Source organism: Phalacrocorax aristotelis, chromosome 12 (genome assembly GCF_949628215.1).
Source record: "Phalacrocorax aristotelis chromosome 12, bGulAri2.1, whole genome shotgun sequence".
NCBI lineage: Eukaryota > Metazoa > Chordata > Aves > Suliformes > Phalacrocoracidae > Phalacrocorax > Phalacrocorax aristotelis.
Window position 1 is genome coordinate 19,982,202 of NC_134287.1, and position 15,161 is coordinate 19,997,362.

General features: G+C 38.3%; 1 long non-coding RNA gene across 1 annotated transcript; it reads left to right on the forward strand.

The window, feature by feature from the left end:
* Nucleotides 1-11,052: 11,052 nt before the first annotated feature.
* On the forward strand, nucleotides 11,053-12,867 carry LOC142063751 (uncharacterized). The gene is made up of 4 exons (XR_012662855.1): nucleotides 11,053-11,166; nucleotides 11,395-11,482; nucleotides 11,841-12,013; nucleotides 12,255-12,867. It is a non-coding gene; the product is annotated as an uncharacterized LOC142063751 (long non-coding RNA).
* Nucleotides 12,868-15,161: the final 2,294 nt, after the last annotated feature.

Below are 15,161 nucleotides of genomic sequence, written 5' to 3' on the forward strand. Positions count from 1 at the left end.
TGGCCGGCTAATCCCGGCACAATGGGGTTCACCCCCGGGTGCAGCAAAAACAGCGCGGGGGCTGCGCGCGTGCCGTTACCGGGAGGTAACTGCTGCGTGAAAGTGTCCGTCGCAAAGAGCCAGTGCTTTTATTTTATGTTGTTTGCAGTATTTTAGAAAGTCTGAGTAGTAAAGAGGCATTTTATGTACTCTGTGTATTAACTCTACTTGGAAAACTTTCAAGGCTTCAACAGCCTTTGCAGTAATTAAAAACCTAAAATATACTTAACACGTTAAAAAAAAGCAGAGAGATGCCAATTCTAATCCTTCAAGGGCACCAGATGCGGCCTTGGAAGATGGGGGAAGAACAAATTACTGACATAAAGTAACTCCAGCTCTTAGGATTCAAAAGTAGCAAAATGGAGCCTCCTAATCTTGACTGATCTGTACTGTAAGAGAAATATTAAATAACATTTTTTATTTTAGTTCCAGAGGCAAGTCTCTTGTTGAACAATGATACTGATAATGTCTTGATGAACGGACTATGAGCACAATGCCTGTGTGCTTTTTCTATATCGAGCTGCTTCTGTGCTAAGTAATATAATAAAGGTTATTGCCTCTTCTTACAAATTTTTCTTGTTTCGTACCTTCAGACCGTACCGGCTACAGTGCTATTAATGCATTCTCTGATGACAGCACCATAGAAAAGCAACAAAGAGAAGTAGGAGAAAATCTTTTGTTCAGCAGTCTGAATATCTCAATCCAAATGAGAGAAGTTTAATTATATGCTGCTCACAAAACAGGCTGATCATCGGCACTGAGAGGGGCTCCAGCAAAGGCTGACAGGCTGCCCAGGCTGAGGGCCAAAACCAAATGTGGTCTTCTGGAGGAGCGTCTCTGAAAGGCGGAAGGCCCAGGTAGGTGATTTATCTGCCCACTCTCTGGCATTAGGGTACTGCAAACTGCTCCAGACTAACCATCAGTGGGGACCTACCTGATACCTGTGACGATGGCAGGATGACGTATCATGGTGTCTGTGAAGATGTCACTGAATTATGTCACATCCAGCTGAACTTGGAAGTCACTTTTCCTGTGACCTGAGCGGATCTCTTGATGTCTAATGTTTTATCTCATTTTCTGTTACATCCTTCCTATTTATTGTTGCAAACTCACTACCATTGAGATCTCTGCCACTCTCATGCCATTGAAATCACTCAATAAGGCATAAATGTCATGAGGGGACTGACAGAGCACAGTCCTACAGAGGCTGTTTTTTGTGAAAGTCAGCTTAAAATGACACAAAGCAAACAGGTGAATTGCTATTATCCTGCATTTTGCTTGTTCTTCATATGCTTAGCGGCAGTGGCAGTACGTGCTCGCTGCTTACTTCAGTTGCAGTATGGGCTTGTCTTCAAAACCTAAGAACTGGGCAGCAATATTTTCTGGTGCATTGAACAAGTTTGAGTGGTCATACCGCAGCGATCTTTTCATTTTTCCTTTTGGAACCTGTAATGGAGGAGAGCAAATTAAATAAGTTACCAAATCAAGAAGAATGTTTACTATTTGAAACCCACATATTATGAAGCTAATATTCCTTTTGTGGTAATGAGTGTTTTAACAGAACAGGTTGTTAACTGGTTTATATTATTTATCTTTGCTAAAATGGACCATGTAACAGTTTCATCCTGATCTTCAGCCAGGTATCTGATTGAGCCTCTTCCTGCAGCATCAGCCCAACAGCTCTCTGCAGCCAGCTTCTCTGGCAATCGAGGAGTCTAATGAACACAGCCAAATACTGGTCTCGGAGCGTGATTGAGCATTGCCTTTGCAAATTAAGACATCCGAGCAGTAGCTCTTTGCTACTCAGCAGGCCTCATTGCTATAGCTCTGCCATTTTCTTCCAGAGTGCAGGTTTCTGATCTTGCCTCTTCTAGTCCTTGATTCTGACCTCTTGATGTCTGTCTATTCTGTCCTTGTCCCTGTCACTCCACCTGCTTTCGATCATTCCGTTAGATGTCTCCTGTAGTGCTGCTGCCGTTGTTCTTGGCTTTGGCTTTCCTATTTAGCCAGATCTCTTCTTCCCTTTGGAGTGTGGCACCCTTTTCTGATATAAGGCTTCCTGATCATCTCTTCTGACTGCTGTCATTATAGCAGGCCCTTAAGGATTTACAAGGTATACTTTTTAATATAATACAGAAGGATTTAATTAATTCTAATAAATAACAGGAACACTTGCTGCAGATGAGTGCTTTTAGTAAATTAGGGTATAAGCTGCTTTCAAAGATATCAGTGAGAACTTCGCTACTGATTTAAATTATATGTTGTTGTGCAAGTGCTTATGATAATGTGCTGTAGGAAAGCAGTAAATACCACATAACATATTCTGTATCTTTAATAAAGCCTTGTTAATATATAGGTACTCTTTGCAGCTTTGTTATTAAATCTTTCAGAGGAAGAGGATTTTCTGTATGTAATTTATACAGAATTTGGATTTGTAATATCAATGGTATTACAATGTTCTTTCTTCTCTGTTTCATTTTTCTTCCCCCTTTTTGGCAGCAATAATTTGTAGGAGCAATGGGAATTAAAGTGTGTCACTTCTTTTTTTCCCTAAAGACGTTGTTTAAATAGGGTTTCAGATTAAATTTACTTTATAATGAAGCAAATGAAGCCAGTGAAATAAAAATGTGAAGTATATAACATTTTAAAAAGCAAAATTATAGTTTGTAGTTGGATGGGAACCAGCAGATGCTGTCAAGAACAGTTCCTCTTTCCATCCTGTTTCCCAGCACAAAATCTTTTGATGCCAAATCCCTCCAGCACTTGTGTGTATGTCCACCGGGATGTGGAACTGCATCTCTGCAGCTGAAAGCGGAGGGGCTGTTCCTAACCTTGAATTACATTTTCCCTGAAGGTTTTGCTAATTTTCCCATTTAACATAAAAAAAAAAAGATATGCTGGTAACATCGTATTGTTTGTGCGCCTGGCACAACGCCCACTTGCTCCCCTGCACTACAGACCAGGAGCTGTCATCTGTTTAGACTCTGTTTTTTCTTAATGAGACCAAACGAGGGTTATGTGGAGCCAAGGCAGTTCAGAAGACAGATGGCCTGCAAAAGTAGACGTCTTTCTGGTTTACCTACCCAGATAGCTTCGTTCATTTGCTGGGACTGGATTACCCTGCCGAGCCGCCTCTGGTTTCCCGTGGCCTGAGGCTGGTGGCCTCAGCTGTGGGGCTTCAGGGCCACGAACGTGTCCAGGGCAAGGAGAAGCCCAGGCTGGTCCCTGGACCCGCAGCTCCTCATCCACAATGCTGTGGTGCCGCCGTTCCCAGGGGGCGGCCACCCTGCCAAGGCAGGTAGAAGGGTTCAATCCCTCCTTCAATCCTTGTCGAGGGGCTTTTCTGTGACAACAGTAGGACAGGGGATGGAGGCGGAGGTCTCCTTGTGTATAATAAAAGCTGAACCAGTAACCTGTATGCGTAAGCTGCTGGAGCTGATTGCAGCGGGAGGCAGTGCCAAGCACTAGTAGAACGTGGAGGTAAGAACATCGCCATGATTTATGGAGTCCTATTACTAAAAATGACACTTTAATAGTGTCTGCAGAATTTTTTTTGTTGTTCTTTTTATACTCCTATGAATATGAATATGAGAGCTTGGTGCCTGGCCAACAGACAGCAAACAAATGTGGAAAAAACCCTCTCTCAGTTGAAGACTCTGTTAGTTTCTCTGTTGGCCTACTGACAGCAACATTTAACCTTGGTTAAACGGTAACTATATTACTGTTTATTAAGCAAAACATAAAACTAAAATAGAGAATTTCCATCATATAGGAGAGACTGTAGCGGCACAGACGAGTTGCACTTCTGTTGTGTTTTAGTTTCTACTTAAGGTGTTGTTTGCTGATAAAACATTATTAGTTTTGCATTACTGCTCTTAAAAGTACTGACAGGCAGTGATAGATTTGTTTAGAACGAAGTGTTTGAAGTCAGCAAATAAAAAAACCTCACAACCTAGTTTAACTCACAGGTTGCCCAGCACTGAAGGAGAATGTTATGGGTTTTGAGCTGAAATTGTGCATGTGTAAGCAGTATACTTGATTGTTTTTGCGATTCATCATTTTCACATTTATGTGAAAGTGAAGTAGAAGTAAGTAAGACACTTCTTTTTATTTCTTGTTTGCTAATTGTGGTTTGAAATCGGAATTCACTTACAAATCACAATGTAATTGTTTTACATATTCAATAATATTGAAAATAATAACAAAAATATAACATTTTAGAATTCCAATCACTTTTATTAAGAAAAGGAAGTGTGGCCTAATAGCTAGTGACTTCAGAGGATGGTTTCAGATTAGTATAATCCTACAAGATTCAAATAAGAAAATATTCTCTTTTCACACGGAGGCTTTAATGGTCAGAAGCTGTTTTACCATTCCAGCAGGCTCTGGGTACAGTGCAGTGACTTTGCTCAGCTCAGCAGTGGCAATAAATGTAAACCGCTTATTATTTCTACCAACAGGTTACGGTGAGTTCAGGACTTAATATAGTTTGTCATAAACTGACATGAAGTCTAAGTAAGTTTTATTTTTAAAAGGAGAAAATGTAAATCAAATATACAGAACCAGTATTTTATAAATCCTTATCCCACCCATCCCAAACCAGCAACCGGAGCAATTTTAATGATTTTCTTTAGTGATATCTGGTATCCTTTTGTAGATTAGGACAGGTAAGATTAATTTATGTACCATTTAAGCCCGAACAGTATTTCTGGAAAGACCTGGCGCTTTGTCCCTGTGGAGTGACAGGCATCAGGTTCCCATTAGTCCTGCAGCTAACACACCTGCGGAGCAAACGCAGAGCTGCCGGGGTTTTGCTGAGGCTGATGAGCGTGTCCAGTTCTGTGATGGTGGTGGGAAGAATGTGGTGAGGAGAGAGGCTGGGAGGTTACTGCCAGAGCCCTGTGTCCCCAGGTCATCTCCAGGGGAGGACTGAGGGACGGACTGGCTTGGTACGAGACACAGGCTGAATGCCCCTAACCTTGATAATTAAAAAAAAAAAAAAAGGGAAAGCTCAAAACATGTTTTCTTGTGTATTACCATATTTATCACCACCATTTGCTTAATAAAACCATTGGCTATCTCATTATCTGTAGTATAGCTGTGTCTAGGACATTATCCACAAAACTGTCAGCCAGGCATCAGATCTGTTTGTTTACTCTTCATTTGAATGATGATATGAAAAGCAAACTAGTAGCAATATTTATCTTTTGCAAGTACTTTTCTTCCTGAACTGTTTTAGAGAACGGCTTTAAGTGTTATTTAAACACCAAGACATCTTACGAAGACAGATGATAGGAGGCCTAAATGGAATTTTATTCTAATTTATTACTGCTTTTTTAATGTAATGGGATATCTTCATCTGTTTTCTATTGTCTTTATGTTGTTTAGAAAAAGCAAGACCAGCATTCTCTTTTCAAGTCATTAGTATAATATTCATCCATACCGTCGACTTAACGCTTTCCAGAGCTGGAACAGCAGGAGGAGGAGGAGGGAGAAATAGAAACAATTCATAGGGAAGAGAATAAAGGGTATTTTGAACTTGGATTTGAAATGACATGAAGAGTCAGCTAGACAGTATTGGTACATTTTGTTCCAGATGACAGGAACCTCAGACAAGAAGTTTGGGTAGGGGCCAAAATGTCTGATGGGGCGGCAACACAAACTAGTGCTGTAGCAGCGTGGGGAAGAGAGAAACACCAGGCTGTTTGTCAGAGAGTGCTTTTGCTTTATAAACTGCTGAAAAATATTCTCTGGAAAGTCTCTTGGAACAGGTTGGGGACTATGTTTGTGAAAATATTAGCGATGTGGTTATGTTTTTGTTTGAATGAGAAGGCTGAAGTATTTTGATGGCCTGGAATATGAATTTCTGGATTTTGGGGAGTTGAGGTGGAGCACACGGAAGGGATGTTGCACAGTGAAAGAGAAAGGTGTGCAGTGTAACGATGAACAAGGTGAAGCATTTACAGATACTCATAGATAGCAGTGGTGATAGATTTATGGGCAGCTGCTAGGGGATCAAGTGGAAGGCAAACCTTTAGTCACCCGACAGTCAGCAGGCTTTTGCAGTTGATGAAAATGGGCCATGATTTAACCCAAAGAGTTTGAGAAGGAGTTATATGGGTTATTCAAATGATCTAACCCAAAATCAGAAGATGCTTCCAACTGTAGGAGAGGTCGCTGCAGAGACGAGCAGACCTGCTGTGTCAGCAGACTGTGGCCGAGCAGTTCTTCTGTGAACTCGTGACTTCAGCTTTCTTTACCACTTTTGGCAGCAGGCATGAAACTTTGAGTGGTCGTTGCTGCTCTGATGGATGATACAATGAGAAGTCTCTTTAGAATTAACTTTCTGTATCCTAAGATATTCCAATCTCCTCTTTAGCATTTAATTGATGTGGCTATTTCTTTATATTTGCCCAATAAAATAAAAAGTAATCTCTTCCCTGTCAGGCTTTTCTTTGTCACAGGTGTCTGCCTTTCTCTACACAGAGTCCTATTCCTTTCTCTGTGGGTATGGATTTCTAATGCTTTAGATCATGCAGAATCGACAAAGCATACATAAAGTTAATCTAGTCCATTTCTTAATATAAAAAAAGTATTTTGTTGCTACTTTTTCATAAGTACAAATTTTATTCATTTGTTTCACGCTCCAAAAAGTTTCATTTTATTAGTACTTGTTTATCCTTACGAACTTTTAAGGAACTTGTAACTTAATAACTTATTTAATGCAGGATGAGATGTGAAAAAATTGCACATTGTGGGTGTCTTGTGATAAACGAATCCTGCGCCCCTGCGAAACACAATGCTGCAGTACTGTGAATAAAAAACGAGGCAAAAGGATGAGAACTTTGCCTTTATAAAGGATTGATTTTGCACGCTGGGGTTGAACATTTTTTTTCTGGTACTGTTTGAACTGAGCTGGAGTTGACATGGCTGTTTTCCTCTGCTCACACAGTTACTGTCACTGGGAGCTGGCAAGGATCAACGTGCTCCGAAATGAAAGTTTGTTTTGTTTTGACATTAGGAGATTGTTTTCATGTGAGACCGCGCTGGCTCGGTGCCTCTCAGCTGCATGTGGTCACTGGCACTGTTGGGCCTCATTACAGAGCTGTTGTAATGCCATGGTTGTCGACTTCAAGCTTCGAAATCCCGTGTCATTGCTTTGGCCACCATTTTGCACTGATTTTGCCTGAAGTGTTAGAATATTCCTACCCTAATCAGGTCAGTAGGAGTTTTGTTGAAGATATAGATGGAGTCAGTCTTCATTCTTTGGCTTTTACCCTACAGTCATTATTCAAGCCAAAATATTAGGGAAGTCAATGTGAATTGGCTTGGCTGTACTCTGCTAAATCAAGTCCTTCTTGTTGTATATGCAGATAATGTTTATCATGAATGTCTGCTTCATTACAGATGCAGAACTAAATGTTTGGCCTTTGAATTTAATGGGAATTTTGCCATTGATATAAATCAAGCCAAATTTTCTTCCAGAAAATGTTGTTAATATATCTGTGAGACATGTGTGGTTAAAAGAATTATGGAGATGTAGCTTATTTTCTCAAGGTAGAATAACCCTTTCCATGGGTCAAACTCTGTTGTAGTTTTCAGATGCAAGCAAAAAAGTAAATCTTAGATAAGGAGTGATCTCTTCATCTTGAATTTCTGTTTACCTCCGTAGAAGAAAGCAAATATAATTTTTACATGTCAGTTAAGAAAAATACCTGCTTTATTAATTTTTCTTCATTCTCAGTAACCATGTTGTTTCTACTGAGAAAATGTCACCTTTTATTTCACCTGAAGTCTGAAACTTTCCAAAAAGATAACTTTGACTTTTTCCTTTCATAGTACTAAAGCAAACTGCAGCACTAAAACCTTTTTGCAGTATCTTAGGAAGGGCTATATGGTCATGGTAATGAAATCTGGTGTCTAGTATAATAATAAATGCTTCGATTACAAATTTTTTAGAGCCTCTGAAAGAGGAGGCAAATATAGTATCTTTGCCTTTTATAGGTGCGTAAAGGTAGGGTTTTTTTACGCGTCAGAATATAACTGGATGGACTAAATGGTATTGTTTATTTTTAAGAGCTTTGAATGAACAGTTGAATATTCAAATTCACCTGCTACTACATTCTTTTCAGTTACTTTCAGTCATGGCCTTTATTGAATAACTCATTATGTACAATCTTATACAAGTAGGGCAATATAGAGCCCTGGCTCTAGCAAGGTATAAAGGAGGGGGTTTTTTTGTTTCTGTCTCCTGTAGGTAAGATATACCTACACCATGTTGTATATGCTTTCCTGCTTAATGAAGAGTGATGCATATTTGATTAAATCAGAGTAAAGTGAGACAAATGTGATTCGAGTTAAGTGGCGATAGGGAAAGCTTTTCAGAAATAATAGTTAAAGCAGTAAAATCATACTCATTGAAATCCAGTGACCAGATGATACAATGATTTGAGGTAAAAAACCCAAACTGCACACTCATCCTTCAGCCCCTCTCCCCACCTTACCGTATGATTTCTGATCTCCGGAGCAGCAGCAATGGCACTGCATCCAGCTCGCTGTGCTCTGTGCCTCGGGCCAAAATCGGAATTGTGCTCACAGAGGCTGCTGAAGGGACACTGCCCAAAGTGGACTAAACCTGACTTCTTTCTCCTGTGCTCATTATTATTATTCAGTGGGTTTAAAGTGTAGAAAATTCTGAGACTTTCATTGTCTGTGGAAAATGTGATTTCCTTGATCAAAACAGCAAGAATTTTTCTAATTCTTTACAGATGTTATTTTTAATAACATGCAAATTCTTGATTAGTGATTAAAATTGTCTTATGCATAGCAATAGTTACAGCACAGTATTCGCTATTGCTAAAATGTATCCAGTGGACAGGGATTTAGCTAATTCAACATTAACTGTCACCAACAGAGATAGTATTTTCTCTTTATTTAGAGAAATGAGATTTAAGTGAGAGCAAATCATGAAATAGAAAAGCTTAGAGGTATGTACATGGTAATACAAATGCAGTGTGTGTGTGTATAATATATTCCTTTATACACAAACGGGTATAAGTGTTTTTGGTTAACTTTGAAGATCAATAGTCTCACTGTTCTAGCAAAACTTTGCTACTCAAGGCTGCAGAGAGACCAAAGGTAGGAGTAACGGTTGGACCCAGTAGTCTTAAAGGTCTTTTCCAACCTAAATGATTCTATGATTCTGTGAGGGGGGAATATAGACTTCTGATAAATTGTTTGTTTATACTGTTCCTTCAAAAATAAATAGAGGTAAGATGGGATTTAAAAATCAGGAAATATTTGCATTTTTTAGTTCCTTTGAGTAGGACCTAGTAACCTAGAGAGGTTGGCAGCAGAAATGTAACCATAAAACAGGTCGGATTTTGTGATCCCCAGCGCTTTCTGAAGGCTTCTTTGGCCAAGGAACTTTGCTGGATGGAGACCTCAGACCCTCTAGTACAAGGTTCCTCCTGTTCTGGATTTTAGGATTTCTGAAGGTGGTACTGAGCCTTGAAGGCTTGAAGGCTTGATTTTGCTAATACACCGTTCTCCTTTGCGTGCATCTGGAAACTACACAAATTGTAGTTGACAATATGTAACAGTATAATGGTACATGAAGCTTAGAGGACTTTCCTTCAGATTAGATGTTGCTTCACAGCTTTGCAATGAGATACAGCTTTTCTTCAGGGAAATGAAACCATTTTCTCTAAAGAGCAGGTACCTACCAAGGTAGCTCAGGTCCTTCTAACAAGAGCCAATGTAGAGACTGCAATAATTCAGACTGTATGTTGGAAGGGAGTGTGCCCTGGAAAAGGGATGTCTTACACAGAGGGGATGAAAAAACTTGCTCAAAGCTTTTGTGCCACCTGGACGGAGAACATTAAATCAGTTATTTACGCTGTATGGATGTTGTTGAGCTTAGTTACTTTCTACCTAAGCCCACCGCTTTCGGTGGTTACCGTGTCGTACAAAACTGTTATAAGTTTTACAGTCAAGGGGTATAATTAATTAATAACTTGTTGAGGATATCTTTGTAAGGTATTTTTGTCATAAGAGAAGTAGTTTAGTAGACATGTAGCTAACCTAGGCTTATATGGAATGAATGCAGAACGATATGAATCAGAGGGAGAATAATGAGTGGTTTTTGTTAAATGCAATAGGACTTATGTTACTCATTGGCTTAAAAAAATACCTGTTTTGGTAGAGTGTAGTATAGCTCACAGAAAACACTATTGGCTTCCTCATAGTTGTTTCAAACCAATAAGTATATCTTGCCGTGTTTTAAAACATAACTGAAGAGCAATTTAAATTTTTTAAGGTTACTCAATTCACAGCCTCTGTCAATGGAAACTTCTTAAGGAAACCGTGCAATATTTGTGCGTAGTTCAGATAATACTGGCACCTGTAGGACTTGCTTTTTTTCCTTTATAGAAGGAAATTTATGTAAAAATGACATTTTTAAGAGTCAGCTGTAAGTGTCGATATCATTGGGCATCCCAGCTCCTCGGGGGTCTGTGTTTTCAGAGTTTGACTCTTTCACCTGCTGGCTTTTTGAGAAATACTTATTTGCCAGCCTGACTGCCAGACATCCTGATCATTTGCAAAATCAAAGGTTTTCCTCATTTTATCATTGCAAATGCATCTTCTACTCTTCTGTCATTTTATGGGATCTTGTTCTCCCTGAAGATCTATAACGCCAAATTTTCTTGTCTCTTTTCACCCTTCAGACTAATTCTTCTCATTTATGTATTTCTCTAATTTGTGCATTTTTTTCATTATATTCATACTTTTCAAGGGTCACATTTTGTTTTCAAAATTATGTTTCTTATATCCTTTCTTTGGTTTTGTTTTTGGAATTATTTAATCAGAAACAAAAATGCTGGTTGGGTTTTAAAATTGTTTGTCTTACCTGAATATGTCTTGCCTAATTTAAAATTCCTGCATACAGATTTGTTGTTTTCCTCACTTTTTGGGTGTGTATTTGTAAAACAGTGCTTTGCAAGCGTAGGGCACTGTGTGTTTTGTCATCCAGGCTGTAACAGCAGAAGGGCAACCATCTCTGCTTTTTGCTGTTATCACAAGAATAGAGATTTTCCTTTCATACAGTCAGGAAACTCAGTATTTGAGGTTGAACAGTTATTGGTTCATTGAGCAGCTCTTTGTAGGCCTATACGTGGGTCTACACAATAATGATTTACATTATTTTTTAACATTATATATTATAATAACAATGTTTATTTTGTTGAGATTATATGTATATATGTGCTTTTTTAAAAAAATAAAATAGAAAAATAGATGGGAATTTCTGAATTCTTATTCATAATTTTTGGTCTTTTTTTGGTGTTTGTTTTCTAGATTTGCGTGCTTTGTGACTTGAGCTGCATGTTGGTGTGCAGGAGCCCAAAGCCTTCCTGCAAGCATGTGGCATCTCAGAAGATATTGCGTAAGAGGATCTCTGTGTGTATAGAAGTAGAGACTGCATTAAAACTGGATGTGTCGAGTCCGTATGCTAGCATGGCAACCACGCCAGGTTTCTGAAGTAATCCAGTGCAATAACTTTAGATATTATTTCTCCATCAAATAGTGAATTTGAAAGTTGATTCTGTTACTTAGATCTAGATGCAAAATACGTGCACACTTTTTGTGTGTACTTGTGGTTCTCCAACCACCTATTATAGGTACAAGTGCCAAATCAAACAATAACATAATTTATTATATCCAAAATCCACTTTCTCATAGGTGAAAATATTTATAATCTGTATTATAAAAGTAACGTGTTGAAATATTTATTCATTTTTTAGTGAAAAGAACCATCAATAAAACACATCCTCCAGTTACAGAGGTGACACACCACTGTATTCATTTGCTTTGGGCCCCAGAAGAAGGAGCAGATAGAAGATCATAAGGACGATGGTTATAATACTCAGCTGAAGAAAGGAGATCCAATGTTGCATGTTCACGGAGTCATGTACATGTAGGTACCAAGTTAATGTGGTAGTGTCCTCGGATTTGTGAGGCATTTTAAAGCTGAGTGATTGAAATGCCGAATGTTTGCTGTAAATGTATCTTTTGCAAAAGTAAAATGTAAAACTAGAGTTTTGCATTATTAACATTTAAAGTAAATGATTAATAAGTATATTGAGTAATACAATTTTTACTGTAAATATTATCAAGGAATATTTTTTTTACTCTACTACATGTGGATTTTCTTTCAGAAGGGGACATGGCAAGCCCTGGATAACTGCAGAGCTGTTGCATACCTAGGAAGCTGCCATGTCTTCCTTCTTCAGATCTGTCATGGTGCGATTTCTCGTAGAGAGAGAACGTCCATGGAGGGATAACACGCACAGCTTCTATTGACTTCTGGGGGGCTGCGGATTTTTTTTCCACCCTGCCTATGTGTTAGGTATGTCCCCACATAAGCTCTTGGCAATTCTTGTAACAAACCAACACTTTCCATGTGCTTAGATGACACATTCACTTTTTAGGTACTGTCACAAATGAGTACAGAGACTCTGTTTCCCTTCCCTTTGAACTAAATATGGAGTGATGGTGGTACTGAAACACCGAGTTTGCTGATTCAATTATAAAGGCTGCATCCTCTGAGCCTTTTCCTACAGGTGAACGTGTTTTCTAGTGACACATATAATGTCCTTTGAAAACTTACATAGGAATGTTTGTCACTAGGTGGCAGAATTAGACTGTATTAGTACTAACATTTGTTATGATTTGTCCAGTTGACTTCTTTCTATTCCATAAATACCTCTTTGACTATACTCAGCATTCAAAATTATCGAAAAGGTAAAATAAATTCTAATAAATGCAGCACTTTTGAAGGACTGTTTTTTTAAAATAGGAGGTATGGTATTCTGGACTTCAGAACTGTTGTAAATGTTTGATTCAGAGTCTACTTTAGATTTGTGATAAAACCTGCTCTTCTGAAATCTTCTCTCCCACATTTTAGAAGTATTTTAGTGTTCACATTTGTAGATGATCTATAAATGAAAACATGTTGTTCCCTTTTGGTGTTTTGCAAAGAACTATAATATTCAGATGTTGCTTTAACTACACGTGCAGGTGAGGCATTTATATGTGCGGATGTCTTGTCTTGTGTCTAAATGTCATTTTTCGTGTGAGAACAGCCAATTCACAGGCGCAGTTACGATTACTTACAAATTAGGTTTTTCCTGTGTGGGACAAATTAAAAACCTCTTTAGTCAGGGACATAAGCAAAACTGAAAAAGCTCTGCCTTAATTGGAAAAAACAGTGATTATACCATTTGTGTTCTGGTCTTAATTTATGATTTAGCTTATATTGAAATAAATAATTATGTTCCAATATAGTTTACATCTTGGTGCCTAGATTTGACAGATGCATCAGTATGGGAGCAGTGATGCACAACTTGAGGACATTGTATTTTGAAGGGGTAATGCATGTGCTTTGCAAACATTGTTGGAAGATCTCTGATCGCTTGCTATGTGCTGAAATGTTTGGAAAGAGTTTGGAACACTTGACAGAGCATATGAGACTTTTCTTTTTAGAGGATATGCTATGCAGCGATTTACAGGTGGCTGTGAGCCAAGAATGTCCTACAGCTATTGATTAAAGGTCACTAGCCCTAAAGGAGCTTTTGCTTATAGACCAGCTCCCTACTAGAAAGTAGTGTAGATTTTAAATTGTAATGAAGTGACTAATTCAAGGACTCCTTAGACAGATTTAAAGAAAAGAATGCTTAGAAAAAGTGTTTTCTGAGTGGACATTGGGGAAATCACATAATTTTACTCTAATACTCAGATCAACTAATACGGACTAAAGTTACCCTGTAGATTAAATTATAGTTATAATAGTCTCTCGGGTGCTATCTAGCATAGCATTCAAAATGAAGAATAAAACATTATTTGACTTTTTTTTTCTTCAATTATTTTTTAAAATCATTTTTCCTTAACCCAGTATTGGTCATTCAAAGTAAGCAGGTGGAAAAGCAGCTGTGTACTTTTTATGTAGCCTATCTCGTGCCTTCTGGGTTTAGAAAGAATAAGATTACGATACCAGAAATGTTTCTGTCCGTGGAAGGGCAGACATGCGTGCTCTTTCCTGTGACTGACCTAGCATTTTTTATTGGGAATATAAATTACATTTCTTTTCAGCTGTCTGAGGCACTGGTCAGTGAATACCTTGCATTGAGCATGTTGTACTTTTGAAGCTTTTAAAAATTGCTGTTGTAGGTGCTCAGTGGGATGAGACCAACTACAGAAAGGGTGTTCTTAACCAGACAGAAGCAAGAGTAACTTCTGTATCTTGCAGAGGTTCCACTAGCGTGAGAATAATATAAAAATCATTAATGAGGAAAATAATAAATGCTTTTTTTTCTTTCTAGTAAACATTCTTATGCTTTAATACTGTTGCTTGGAATCAGGCGACTCATTTTCAAGCTTTTCAGAAGTTCTAGTTTTCCATATTTTTAGATGTCACCTGAAATGACTTCAGGAATTAGTTTTTTACCATGAGCCTTTTTCATTAAATCTCCAAGTTGGCATTGCAGATGGCTTTTCCACAGTGAAGGAGAGGTCTCCTAAAATGCGAACGTATGTTTTTGAAGATGCTTTTTATGTTTAAAACTAATAGTGTTTAGGAATTGTTGTGTGGAATATTTGAGAGAATTAGATGCAGTAAAGTAAGCTTAAGCAGGCCCATTTGTTTCAAAGCAGATCTTCCAGGCTGAGACTTATTAATTCATGCACTGTAACAAACCTTCAGGTTTTCAAGCAATCAGAGCTTGAATAAAATCATTTTTTTAGTTGAAAAGTATTACTGTACAAATTGCACAGATTATTACAGGCAACATCTAATTTCTGGCATAACCTAAACAATAGGATTTTCTTTTCAAATTCTTGCTCATGGCTGAGCTGGAATAACTGTGGAGAATCCACTACAGTAGTAGGCAAATTGTTTCAGAGATTAATTACCTCCGTTAAAAAGGTACACCTTGTTTCTGGAGTGTACTTCATTAGCTTCAGTCTCCAGTCAATGTGTCGTACTCTGCCTACTACACTGAAGAGCTGAGATGTCATCACCAGTTTTTGCTCCCTGTTTAGATACTTTCTAACGGCATTCAAGCTTT